Raw genomic sequence first — 14,510 nt, 5'->3', positions numbered from 1 at the left:
GGTGAATGTATGTCAAGACAAAAAAAAAAATTATCTTCATTTTCATAAGCAAAAATTAAGGGAGTTTTTAGTTAAAAATTGAATTTATCGCGATTTAGGATGGTGATATCGTAGCGACGAGATGGGTCATTACACTTTGCCTGACGTTGGCCAAAATTACTCTATCCGAGATTAGTAAAAAATAGTCTTGATTGAGATCGGTTAAAATTTGCTTGGATTGACGTTGACTAAAAATAACCTTAGGCAAGATCGGCAAAAAAACAAACCTGGACAAAGTCAACCGAAAATTCTCTCAATCGTCATTGATCAAAAATTCCCTAACCAAGATCAGGCAAAAACAACCCTAATCAAGGTCAACAAAATTGTTCTGGTCGATGTTGAATAAAAATAACCCAAAATAAGGGCAACCAAAAGTAGTCCCACCCTAAGTGGGACAAAATTGTTTAAAAATTAAAACTAGATTTAAAATCAAACTAGTTTTAAACTATAAACCGATTTCAAAGAAAGTGGAACAAATTTTATCCAATTAAATGGATATAGATTTTAAATCCAAATCTAATATATATATATATATTTGAAATAATGGGATAATTGGTAGCAAAATTTGTTTATAGAAGGTGAACTAAAAAATAGTCCAATTTTTAATGCACTTTTTAAAATTAGATTGGACCACCTAGGATGAGATTCTTTAACCTTACTTCCACTTAAAATTACTTAGACAACTCTTTAATTAGTACAAAAGTTTTTTTAAAAAACTTATTATTCATTTATAATTAAAAAATAGTATAACAACTATTTACCTAATAACTATTTTCTCTTATTTTATTTATGATTGGATAAAATATGTTTTTAGTCTCTAAACTTTTAACATTTATGATTTTGCTCCTTAATTTTTTTGATGATCGATCAATGTCCTCCAACTTTTTTTTGTCACAACTTTTGATCATTTTTGTCCCTTCCATCATTAAATGATGTCGTGGCACTTATTTTTATTATTATTTTATTACGATTTGGTTTTTGGGGCTAAAAAAATATTTTGTTTAAGATATTTAAATCATAAAATGTTTTTTTATTTGGAATTATTTGATATTCGAATAATTTATATCTTTGATTTTGGGTAATTTCTTATGTTGGTTTGAATAACATATTTCTTTAAGCAAAATGTGAATTAGTTGAGCAAGTTTATTCTTTAGGTTGTTGTATTTTGCCGTGGCTTTAAAATATTTAAAATAATATTTTACTTTCCAGCCTTTTTTGTTTCTTTAAAATATTGTGGTGGCTTTAGCTGCCACAAATGACTTTGTAAGCCGCCATAAAATGAAAAGTTTGTGTGTTTTTTACTTGGCAAAGTAATTTGTGCGTAAGATTTTCTAATTTACACAATCTTTGTTTTTTTTAGTATCTCATACTAAAAAAGTAAGGATACGTTGGCAGATCGCATGTCTTGATTTTATATTGAGTTTAGACTTTAGTTAGCCTTTACTTGAATCTATTACGCTAATCCAGATCTTCCACAATGTGTTGTTGAGTGGAACCGTACCAAGCACCTGAGTTGACTTGCTTTGTCCCCATGTCCATTTCCATGGCCACTCCACAGTCCCATTTTCCTATCCTCGCTTTCTCACTCTCATTCTCCTTCTTCCCCACTTCGCAACCGCAACAACCTAACAACACAAACTCCTCCTCGAAGCACAAGAAGACACTCCCATCACGCGCTTCCAGCGTTACCTCCGTATCAACACGGCCCACCCTTCCCCAGACGACTCCTCCGTGGTCTTCTTCCTCAAAGCCCAGGCCCAAAGCCTGGGCCTCAAAACCCAAACCCTCGAGTTCGTCCAACCAGGTCGGGCTCCAACCCCTTCCTCCTCCTCAACTCCCACCTCGACTCCGTCCCTGCCGAGCCCGAGAAATGGCTCCACCCTCCCTTCTCCGTCCACCGCACCTCCTCCGGCGCCATCTTCGCCCGCGGCTCCCAGGATGACAAATGCATCACTATTCAATATCTGGAAGCCATCCGCAACCTCAAATCTCAGTCCTTCACCCTACACCGCACAATCCACATCTCCCTCGTCCCCGACGAGGAAATCGGCGGCTTCGACAGCGCCGCCAAGTTTGTTGAGTCTGAGGAATTCGACGGGCTCAACGTCGGATTCGCGCTCGGCGAGGGGCAGGCCTCGCCGGGCGACGAATTTAGGGTTTTCTACTCGGATAGGGTTCCGTGGAACGTGAAGATTAGGGCAAGGGGACTGCCCGAGCACGGGTCGAGGATGTACGATGGGAGTGCGATGGAGAATTTGATGGAGAGTGTGGAGGTAGTGAATAGGTTCATGGAGAGTCAGTTTGATGTGGTGAAGGCGGGGAACGCATTGAATGCTGAGGTTGTGTCGGTAAATCCGGTTTATTTTATTTTAAGGTTGGGGTTGCTTCTAAAGATGTGAGTTTGGGAATGCATGGTTATGTTTTAATTAAATTTGATTGATTCTTAAAGTAAAAATAACTATGTAAGTAATTCTTCAAGTATTAGAAATGATGGTAAGTAGTCCTTTTAAGTATTGGAAAACCCTTCAAATTAGTACCTAAATGTTTGTAAAATATATCAACTTGGAGATTAAATAGATGGATATTCAATATTTTGGGATTATTTATGTAGTTTTATTACTAAAGGGATTAATTTAAGAGAAAGGGTAATAATACTTTGAGAACCTGATTGATGGTTTATTTGAATTTGGTTGTGGTTGTTTTTGAAATGGATGGTGTGTGTTTGTGCAGGGGTTTGTGATGAACGTCCAGCCTTTAGGGGCAGAAGCTGGGTTTGATCTGAGGCTGACACCAACGACAGATGCGGAGGAAATGAGGAGGAGAATTGCAAAGGAATGGGCGCCGGCTGTTAGGAATATGTCATATGAGGTGAGATTTTTAATGGGAAATGTTGCTGTTAGTTTCAGGCATTTATCCAGTATGTTGTCATTGGCTGCATTTTTTGTTCAAGTAGGATTTTGGATTCTCCTTGCTTGGGTGCTACTGACTGAGTCTGGTACTGTAGTCTTAGATTGTTTTACATCCCTGTCGTTTATGATAACAGAGTATGAGCACATTTGCTATATATTTACAATTCCATTCCTTCTGTATAGCTTTTTTATTTTATGTCTATGATACTAAAGATCCATCTAAACGACAGATACTCAACTAGCACTATAGCATGACTGATTATCATTGCTACATAATCTTCCAAGAGACTGGTTGGTTAGTACAACAAATCGATTAACAATAAACCACAGCCTAGGGATTGCATTTCTAACAACTAAGATGTTTGGAAGGTTTGTTAATAAGCATTTTTTATGCATGTTGTAAAGTTTTAATTCTATTAGATTACAATATGTATGTATATGACTATTACTATAAGCCTTCTCTGTTGAAATTGAAGAAATTCTGATTTTACTGAATTTGTGTCTGTTGGAATTGATTGACTGCCTATGGGGTTGGGAGATCTGCTGGTTGATTTACACCCTGCAAAGAATTGTCTGCACTTATGTCTTTATGGCTTTTGAGTACTATATTAATAGATTTTCTTTTTTGGTTTCAGTCTTGATTCTGGATGCACCATATTGAAATTTAAGAATTGGACTGAATTTGGGTAGAAAAGAGAAGATGTGTACGTGTGTGATGCTGTGATACAAAACACTAATTAAACTTCATACTTGTATTTAATATTTATACTAAGAATTTAAGTCAAATGCGAGCATAGTACAACTGGTACAAGCTTAGCCCAATAACACTCCTAACATCAATAGTAATATTAATATTCTAACTCCCCTCCCCTAAACCAAAGTTCACTTAGCATCACGCTTGTTACAAAGTATTAGAATGTCGCAATATCTTTAATGTATCTCAGATTATTGTTAGGATCATATTGCAAGGTGTGAGAGTTGAGTATCACAATGAAAGTTTGGCATTCTAATGTAGGGTTTATTAGGCCTTAACCTTGAGTTCTCCAACTACAATGGCTTGCTTTTGTGGTGTAGTTCTCCCCAGGGTCTTAATAATTGGTATTAGAGCTTCTTACCATGTCTCTATGCTGCAAATGAGCGGTGCAGGTGGTGGTGCTTGCATTGTAGTGTTTGTCTAGGACTAGTCCAAATGCTAGTTCACAGCCAACCTCTATGGGCGTGAGGTGTTTCAAAAACCCTTTTCAACCCCCTGTAACACCATTGTTTAGAGGTTTTTCAAGGACAAAAATTGTTATCTCTCCTCCCTTCTAGAGCGTAGGGAAAAACATTATTTTTCCTAATTTTCCCGCCATGAAACACTCTTTCATCTAAACAAATCACACCAACCCACCCTTCTCTAGTAGTATTTCTGGTGTTTTCTAGCATCCTGCTGCCAGCCTATGTTAGTTTGTTGTATTCTATCCCCTCTTGTCTCAAACCCCAGTTACCATTGCTTCCCTTGGTTGTTCTCTCTCTTTCATTTGGTCCTTTGCTGCAAATTCCTTATTTTCTCTTCTTCGTGATACCATTCGCACAAGAACATTGCAATGTCCATCAGTCCATGTGAGACTAGTCAAAAAGGGTTAGTGCACAGCGAACCACATTGCTTTGCAATTGAGAGACATGGTGCAAAACTCTGATACCATTTGATAAAACCCTTGGGAGAACCACATCAAAATTAACAAGAGCTAGCCATTATAATTGAAGAGCCCGATGCCTTCTAAACCCCACACCCAAGTCCCATACTTCTAAAATGGGACTCAATTCCTATACCTTGCAATTGGATTATCTTGCCTTACCAGCACCAGGGGGAACAATTAATAAGGTGCTTCTAAATGAAGATAAATAAAGCTATTGTGGGTGTTGTCTCTGCTGTGGATGCTTTCAATAGGATAACTGATGTATGGAAAATGAGGATGAAGCAATTAGAATATATATGAGCGGTTTGTAATTTTTCACCTGTATAAAGGCCTTTATGGCTGCAGTTCAAGAAGATGCAGTGATAATGGATGCTAATGATTAGTGGTTTACTTCAGGCTCAGAAACTCCACAATCACCAGAGGCTTCAAGAAAAGTGTGATCTCAAACAATTACTAGTTCTTTGGCTGAATGGAATTGTAGCACATGTTGCTATATCACAATCTAAGATGAACCGGTTGAATGCTACAAGGGAATATATATTGGTTTTCATTCGTTCAATATCTTGCTTCACATAAATTTACAAGGTCCTTGCAATAAATGGGATATGGGATATGGGACAATGATCCAAGAAAAACAACTTGATGCTGATATCAAACTACAAAAAATGAGGCATAAATCATTAGATGGTGATTACATACACAATACAGGAGACTCTTTAGAAAAAGATAGATATGCATCACAGTGTCACTGTCACCGTTGGAGGTTTTTAAAGCTACTTCAACATTAAAAGACTTTACTAGTGCTGGAAAATCTCAACATTAAAATAGGCTATTTTTGCAATAGTAAATATACATGCGTACAATCTATTTACTCATAGATTAGTGACTCATACAATTTATTTATTTATTTATTTTATTTCTAATTGGCTACTGTATTCCCAGTTGAATTTGAATACTTAGTTGCTTTAAGTTTTAGAGGCTTGAACTTATTTGATTCCTGATATTGATTGTTGTTATTGACAACATGTGTCAAATTCTAATTTTTTATCATTCATCATGAATGTCTTTAATTTTAGGCATTTTTTTAAAAAAAAATCAGCATATATATGTTTGTGTAATATAAAGTATATAATGTGCGTCTCAACTTTTGAATTGCAACCATCCCACTACCCATTATCTTACTATAGGGTTTTCAGGCTTAGCCACTCTGTAGTGCTATTTGGGATTGAATACCATGGATAGTACAAGAGCTTGTAAGCTCTTTTATTCTATGAGGTCTTGTTCTATTCCTTTATAGTATCAGTTGTCACTCTGTTGTTAAAACATAACGCCGTCATCTTTTCCATTAATTTCTTGACTGTAATTTTTTTGTCTTGTTTTTGGGCAACCAAAATTGGCTGATTATAGAGAAAGGACCCCTTAGAGACTACATTGGACGCCTATTAATGACCGCAACCAATGATTCCTATCCACGGTGGTCAGATTTCAAGTAAGCTATATCATCTATTGGAGAAAAACTTTCAAGGCCTGAAATTCTTGCATCCACAACTAATGCTCGATACCTCAAACAGAAAGGAATTCCTGTGCTCAGTTTCTCCCCAATGAAGAATACTCCCATCTTGCTTCATGACCACAATGAGGTTGAAACAATTCTTTCGATTCTTTATTATTATGCAATTCTCATTTCATTCCACATGAACTGTTACTCTAGTTTTTTTTTTAACTCCTGTGACTTTTTGCTTGCAGCACTTAAAAGATATTGTGTTCATGAAGGGAATTCAGGTATATGAGTTTTGATAAGTTCCTTGAGTACATTTACAAAAGCTTCACATTAAATGCCCCCAGTTGATTGAGTGATACGAATGACACGGGGGGGGGGGGGGTATGAATGACACAGGGGATCTGCAGGCAGTAAGCACTACTAGGCCCAAGAGGAAGGTTAACAACATGATTAACAGGAGGCATCATGCATATAGTACGTAGTAGACATCATGTAGTAGGCATACCAAATCGCACCATTTAGATAGTGTAGAATGTTATGGATATCATTCTATTAGGATATTCCATGATTGCGCTTATCCTTTTGTTATTGTTGTTGGGAGTTTGTTCCCTAGCAGCTAGCAATATATATATGTATAAGAAAGAAATATCAAAAAAGCTCTCTCTTCTTCTCTCTCAATAAGCTTGTCTTGGTCCTCGAATTTCAAGACGTAACATTGGTTCCCGAGCCCATCAAAAACACCTTGTCCTCAAGGTGTTGGATTTTCAAACTATGGCTTCAAATTCCCGAGCAAGCAAGACGTAACAATACAACCTCATATCTACAAATCACCATTCCACGTCACGCATCCGCTTCTATACAGCCTCATATCTATGAGTTCACCACTCCACGTCACGCATCCACTTCCTTCGTTTGTGATCTGAATGTTGGCATAAGCAGTGCAAGAACAATCCCTGAGGCAAAAATCCTGACACTCCCTTGGGTTCATGCTCCTGTTCACAAACACATAGGTTGTCTACGGTAACTTCACGTTCTTTACATGCAAAAACTTGTCACTCCCACAATCCAAATTCTTGTTCCTCTCATACCCATCAGACCCATCTCTCAAATTCCATGCCTGCTGGTTCCTCAGTCTGAACACTCCCACGCACGTGCAAACCGATGAAGCGTTGGTAGTCACACAACCCATAAGGACCACACGCTCTGTAGCCATCACACTGATTCTTAGGCGTGTACTAAAACGTGGTCCAAGTTTTGCTACTTGGCACCCAAGTAAGACACTTAAGTTCACCACCCGAAGTCACAACCAGCCTCGACAAAATCGAACCGGGATCCCAAATTAAAATGGGTGAAGGAATGAGCAAATGAAGATAGTGTTGTGGAAGTCGAGCCATTTTGCGGCATCGATAGTAGCATAAAAGAGGAAGGAGTGGTTGTTGCAGCGGCTGGAGAACTCCTTGCGGACTTGGGAAATGGTGATCTAGCGACGATCAGAGGACGCGTGGGGGTTGCTGTTAGCAAGGAAGGGAACGACCATAATGGGAAACGGAGCCGGCAAGGGTGTGGGATGCGGCTGTATGAGTGCGGGGAGTGGAGGTGGAGTCAGCATGGACGGCGGAGGTGGCACGGGCGGCGGAGTCGGCGTCGGCAGCGGAGTCGGCAAGGGTGATTGGTTGTGTTGCATCGGTACGGGGCATGGAGGTGCAGTCAGCCTAGAAGGCGGAGGCGATGGTGGTGACTGCACGGAGGACGATGGGTAATGGTGGCTGGTTCTCGGAAGCAGTTTTAGAAGAAGGGCATCCAGTGTGGATTCGAGGCGACATTGAGCTGTAGCAAGTTTGGCCATGGCGGCCTCGAGGCGATCCTCGCGAGCGGCAGAAAGTTCGGCATCCGCCATTCGAGGTGTGTGCCGAAATGGAAAGGAAGGTGGTTGTTGATGGAGGGTAGTGTGGAGAGGAAGCAATGAGGAGAGGTGGTTTGGTGGGTGGTGTGGGTTGCGGTAGTTGAAGCTGGTATAGCAACCATGGGCTCTAAATGAAAGCATCAATGTTACGTCTTGAAATTCGAGGACCAAGACAAGCCTCCTGAGAGAGAAGAAGAGAGAGCTTTTCTGATATTTCTTTCTTATATTCCAAAGAGAAGTGCCTTATACATACATACATATATATATATATATATATATATATATTGCTAGCTGCTAAGGAACAAACTTCCGACAGCAATAACAGAAGAATAAGAGCAATCATGGAATATCCTAACAGAATCATATCCATAATATTCTACATTATCTAAATGGCGCGATTTGGTATGCCTATTGCATGATGTCTACTACGTATTATGCATGATGCATGATGTCTCCTGTTAATATGTTGTTAACCTTCCTCTTGGGCCTTGTAATGCTTACTTCCTGTAGACCCCCCGTGTCATTCATACCCCCCCTGTCATTTGTATCATTGAGGTTCCTGAGCATTGGATACCCCACCCCCAAATAATAAGTGGTGTGGAACCATAAATAGCAACATTGATATCCAACGCCTCAACGAAAAGAAAAGAAAAAGTCCTTTGTTGTTTCAATTCGCTCATGGTAGGGACTGGGGATGGGATGGTACATACTTATTATTGTACTTTTAGAAATTGTAGAATTTTTTTCTCTGAAGTTTCTTTGGTCCTTAATGTTAAATCATTGATGGTTGCCTATCATGGGCCAAGGATCCAATTCTCTACTGTTCTCTATAAGTTTCATCCTTCTATGCAATGTAAAATCTTCAGAAGTAAAACAATGGTTACCACGATAAATACTAAATAGGTGAAGTTGTGGTTGAAAAAAGTGTTCACACATTTAAGAGAGAATGTTTATTTTAGTTTGATATAAGCGTCATATATTAATTTATACAAGTATGTCAAAGGAGTTGCTGGTTTATACACACAGGCGGTTGTGCGCTAGAGAAATGTATCTATCCGATTAATGAGAAGTGTTAGCAACACTTTCAAACATTTTTTGGACACTCTTTATTATCTTTTAAATTTTATTAAAAATTAGAAAATTGTAAGTAAAACCCATTAAATAAGTGACAATTTTAATTAATAATAGTGTGTTTAAAAAAGTGTATGGCTAACATTTCTAATCTGATTAATAGTGAGTAATTAATCATTTTGATGTTTGAGAGATTGGACGTTGGTTATTTAGACTGTAGTTTTTAAAAACTCAATTGTTCATAAGGCCCTTAAAAATTTTAATCTATTAGCCAGTTCTCGTTAATTTGTCGGTTAATGTTAATAAAAGTTCTATTTGACAACTTGAACGGACATGCGTATGCACTATGAAAGGGTGTTGCTAGGTGCACCCAACAAAATTGCAAGTGCACCCAGCAATTGAATGAACTTCCAAAAATACCCTTCATTTAAAAAATAAAAGTTAATATATTTTAAAAAAAAAAACATTTTCTTCTTCTTCCGTTTTAAAAAATGTTTTCTTCTGCGCTTTCCTTCTTCTCCCGTGCACCCAGCAACCTCCCCGCAAGCTTCTTCTTCCGTGCTTTCGTTCTTCTCCTTCCAAAAAGGTTTGTCTTCTTCCTTCGTCTTCTGTGTATCAGATAGCAAGCTTCTTCTTCCGCGCTTTGAAATTTGGTTCCCTTCTTCTCCTCCACAGGTATTGGCATCCTCCATTGGCTAGCTTTGTATGTTTCTTCCGCCATCCAGGTTAGTGTTCTAACCTCATGTCTTCATTTGGAAGCGTTAATGGCCGTAGGATAGACGACATGAGTGATGTGTGGTGGCTGAGGTTGAAGACGAAGGTACTTCCGCGAGAAGAACCTTCTTCTGCGCGTGTGGAAGGGGAAGTTGGATATTGTAGCAGAAGAAGGGGTTCTTCCACGGGATCCTGTGGAAGAAAGGTAAGAAGGCTTTTCCGCGGGTTCCGGCGGAAGAAGGCGAAGAAGGTTCTTCCGCTAGGTCCAGCGGAAGAAGGTTCTGCAAATTCTTCTATAGGATCCAGCGGAAGAACCTGCGGAACCTTCTTCCGCAGGCAACATTTCCTGGTCGCGGAAGAACCTGCGGAACCTTCTTCCGCAGGCTACCTATCCTTCTCGCGGAAGAACATGCGAAACTTCTTTCGCGGACCATGTTTTGCTATTTTTTTGTTTTTTTTCTTGAAAATTTTGTCTGAACCACCAATTTATTGATATTAGTAATTATTATTTTTAATTTATTTGCTATTACAAAGTGTATATGGTATTTAACTTACACAAACTCCCTAATTTTGATGCATCACCTATTGTATTTTGCTTTCATTTGGTTAGGATGTCTAAATTGAATTGTTATTTGTTGTCATTTGGTTAGGATGTCTAAATGACTGTATACACTGCATAAATTATGTGGATTAGTTAGGATTCTTTTTCCCTGATGAATGAGAGGGTTAAGAAAAAAAACAAGGTAAGTTAGGATACTAATATGCAACTATCAGACTACTGTTAGACTTGTAATTAGGAAAAAATATGAGACAAGAAAACAAAGTTCTTGTGTTACTCTGTTTCTAAATTTATTTTGATATTGAAAAGAAATTTGTCTAATCTAATCTAATAGCCTGCAACCTGTCAATGACAATGGGAATTCTTTTGATATTGAAAACAAATTTGTCTAATCTGACACCTACACAATCTAAGCAATGTTATAAGCATGGCAATTCAAAGCTGATACCATATGACCGAAAATTGAATGAACTTAAACTCCTCTGCCATCAATCTGCTGCTATCCATCTCTTTTATGTAAATGCTTCCTCTCTTTTTTTCTTTTTTCTTTTTTTGTCAAAAGATCAATTGATCATTCACTAAAAATGTATAACGACACTTACACAAGCATAGTTCATGCTAATGAGAGTGCTACAATCAAGCACGCATGCACACTGAATGCTAACAAGATAGCAATCTTGAAAATACAAAACCAAAGAACAGAAACATATAAAATACCCATTTCCCTGATCTAAAGAAACCTAGAAAGTGCCATGAGCTTTTTTCTTTTCTTTGGAATTCCTTCTGAACATGCACGCGCTCCACAATATCATATCAATTAAGACAACTTAAATCCAATCTCTGATTGTTAGACCAACTACAATATGGAACTCAAACTTCTTCATTGAAAACAATAAATGTGTTAGATAGAGATAAAACAGTGGGAATTTTTTTAAGTGATCCTCTAGGCCATTTCCCCCCCCCCCCTTCGGATCAGCTCATGATTTGAACCACTCATCATTCATCTTGGGCTTTGTGTTACTAATGAGAGAAGGGTAAGTGTTAATCCTGTTGGAGCTGTAAAAAGAATTTAAACATGATCCAAACAGAAACCAAAAATTCTGCCTATTATATTTCCCTTGGAAGTAAATCTTATAATGTTTGATTTGATTATTCCCTTGGAAGCAAACAATTTCATTATTCAATTTCAGCTTTTAGGATAATTGTGTCTCCTAAATTCTTTGTCCTATTTTCAAAATACTAAACCAAAAAACAAAAAGCATGCCTTGATTCTACATGTCCCTCATAATGAAGCATAATGTCACAGATATCATAAATGAGAATGTCACACATATCATGAGAACATCATGTCCAAGAAACATTGAAAACTTAATTTGACCAAATTAGTAAGAAACATACAAAACATGTGTTTGAACAAATTTGTAATGATTTAATTTGAATATTTAATTTGACCGAAAAAATAAATGTTCTTCATGATTAGAACACAAGGTTTAGGTCATGCGTTAGGAGCTGGTAGAGGTAGAGGCATTAGTGAGGATGCGCATGAGGCTGATGTTCCTCTGCGTCGTAGACCTACTGCTTCAACACATAGGCAACGGGTTCGTCTGTGTGAGGACGTCACAGAGAGACCTGAGGATGTGCCTCAGCTGCATGAGGATGTTCCTCATGTGTCTGATGCCACTCCAGAGATGACAGGCGCCGCCGATGCTGTTTAGACAGAGGGAGTGGCTACTGATGGGAGCTTGGGGTCACCTGCTGCAGATGAGGGTTTCCCCGGTGGACCACGTGACCCATCGATTTTGACCGATTTTGCTGAGCATGTCGCACACAGCATCTGGAGTAAACAGGTACGCAGTTTTTAATGTTGACTAATTACATAAAAATTATTTATAGTTGGATTGTTTTTTATATACACGTTATTATAAATTATTATTCAATTTAGGAACGACCCGATCTGAAGTTGGTCTCCCACGGTAGAAAAGTATATAAAATTGGGAGACCAACGCCTGAGATCAAAGGGTTGATTGTTGGCACCGGATTGAGTCCACTGATCAGGTATTCTGTTATCACCACTGATCCTAGACTCATATCCGCCTTCGTCAAGAGGTGGCATCGCGAGACTAGCACGTTCCACCTGCCAGTAGGCGAGTTGACGATCACATTGGATGACGTGGCGTCACTCCTACACCTTCCCATCACTGGCGCGCTGCATACGTTCGAGCCGCTTGTTACTTCAGACGCGATTGGTCTACTGACGGAGCTTCTTGAGGTCAGTCATGAGGAGGCTATATTTGAGACCCGACAGGCTGGTGGGCCTCATGTCCGGTTGGGGTGGCTTCGAGACTTGTATGAGAGCCAGTGCAGGGCCAGACGATGGGTTGTAGTAGCCCGCACATATCTGCTCCACTTGGTGGGTTGTACTCTTTTCGCCAACAAGAGTTCAACCCATGTACATGTCGTGCACTTGGAGGCTTTCAGGGACCTAGCCCAGGCAGGGGGATTCGCCTGGGGAGAGGCTGCATTAGTCCACATGTACGAGCATCTGAACAACGCGTCGCAGGCCTCTACACGGCAGCTGGGCGGTTATATTACACTTCTCTAGGTATGTATTATCACTGATAATTTAAATTGAAGTAGCATTGAATCTCTTTTTTTTTATTGATGTTGACTATGTGTTTGTAGTGCTGGATATACGAGCACTTTCCTACAGTGCATACATCCGTCGTTCATGATGCTTATGATGAGAGGAGCCCACGGGCCTGTAGGTGGCTTACGGGTAAGGCTCATATGACGGGGATCAAGGGAGCCCCGTATCGGAGACGTTTGGATGCCCTGACTGTGACTGACGTGTGCTGGATGCCCTATGGTGAACACCGGGGAGTCAAGGCCTTTGACTTGATATCGTCGTACACCGGCCAGCTCAGATGGGGTCAGATTGTGGTGCACGTTCAACCTGAGTGGGTTCTTTGACAGTTTGGCTACCTTCAGACGGTCCCTCCGCCACTGGTTTGTGATTCTTTGACGGGTGATGATATAGATGATCGGTGGCTGCATTTTTCAGACCATTTGGTGCCTTCAGGGGAGTTCTGTGTAGTTCCTGGACAGGTAGCGCCAGACTACATGGAGTGGTTTTTCGGATATCGTACCCATTCATCACGCGGACCGAGGAGACTGCTGCGTCGAGACATCCACCTCCTCCTCATCATGAGGAGTTCGTCGAGCCACCCATCCTCGAGGTTTCAGTCGCGACCGATCTCCCTACGCATTTAGTGGTAAGCATAACTTCTGTAGTTGTTCATAATTTAAATTTTTTTTAAAATGTGATACTGACTTTGATATTTTGACTGTGACAGGTTCACTGCGAAGGATGTCAGGGGATGGCTCAGGATTTAGGAGCGATTGTTGAGGATTTGGAGCGGGTCATCAACCTCATGATGGTCACTGAGGGCACTGACTTACATGACATCATGACTCGTTGTCTGAGGAGAGCTAGAGGTGATGCCGCAGATGGAAGTCTTAGGCCGTGCCAGAGACGCCACATAGATTAGGATTTATATTTTTATTGTACTTAAATTATTAATTTTTGTATTTGTTTATGTATGTCATAAAACACATTTACTTACATCATTTATGATTTATGTTTGTCTCTCTATAAATATATGGTTTGAAATTTAAATATAAACCACACACATGAGTCACATTTATAATGGTATTTGAATATATAAAATAAAGAAGATAAAATAATTTAACAAGGAGATAATATTAGGAAAATAAAAAAAATTGTCATGTTGAAAATAATATGTTATTCCATTCATTCAAATATGGAAATAAAAAATAAAAATTATGACATGACAATTTTATTAAAGGAAAAAATATGTAAAATAAACTTATTGTCATGTTGGAAAAAATATGTTAAAGTAATACAATGTTATGGTCACTAAGAAACTTTAACCATATATATACGTACAGTAAAGAATAAAAAAAAATGGTTTTGGGTCTTTTAGAAACATGCCTAAGTACCCCTGTTCGGGCTTTTTTTAAAATTATGTGGGAGCCGCTTGAGATTGTACAGGGTCGCTATTTGGCATGTTTGCATGTCAAAGAACCAACAAAAAAATAAAAGCAGCGCCCCGTT

At 39.1% G+C, this 14,510-nt stretch overlaps 1 long non-coding RNA gene and 1 pseudogene across 1 annotated transcript; both read left to right on the top strand.

The window, feature by feature from the left end:
• The first annotated feature begins 1,674 nt into the window (after nt 1-1,674).
• LOC100810106 (aminoacylase-1-like) lies at nt 1,675-6,016 on the top strand (annotated as a pseudogene).
• A 6,233-nt stretch (nt 6,017-12,249) lies between these two features.
• LOC102666208 (uncharacterized) lies at nt 12,250-14,060 on the top strand. The gene is made up of 3 exons (XR_005888514.1): nt 12,250-12,977; nt 13,058-13,647; nt 13,729-14,060. It is a non-coding gene; the product is annotated as an uncharacterized lncRNA (long non-coding RNA).
• The last annotated feature ends 450 nt before the right edge of the window (nt 14,061-14,510 follow it).

The sequence above is a fragment of the Glycine max genome, chromosome 14, assembly GCF_000004515.6.
Source record: "Glycine max cultivar Williams 82 chromosome 14, Glycine_max_v4.0, whole genome shotgun sequence".
In the NCBI taxonomy this organism is placed as follows: Eukaryota; Viridiplantae; Streptophyta; class Magnoliopsida; order Fabales; family Fabaceae; genus Glycine; species Glycine max.
The sequence above is the reverse complement of the archived record's forward strand: the minus strand, read 5'-3'. Positions and strand labels throughout refer to the sequence as shown.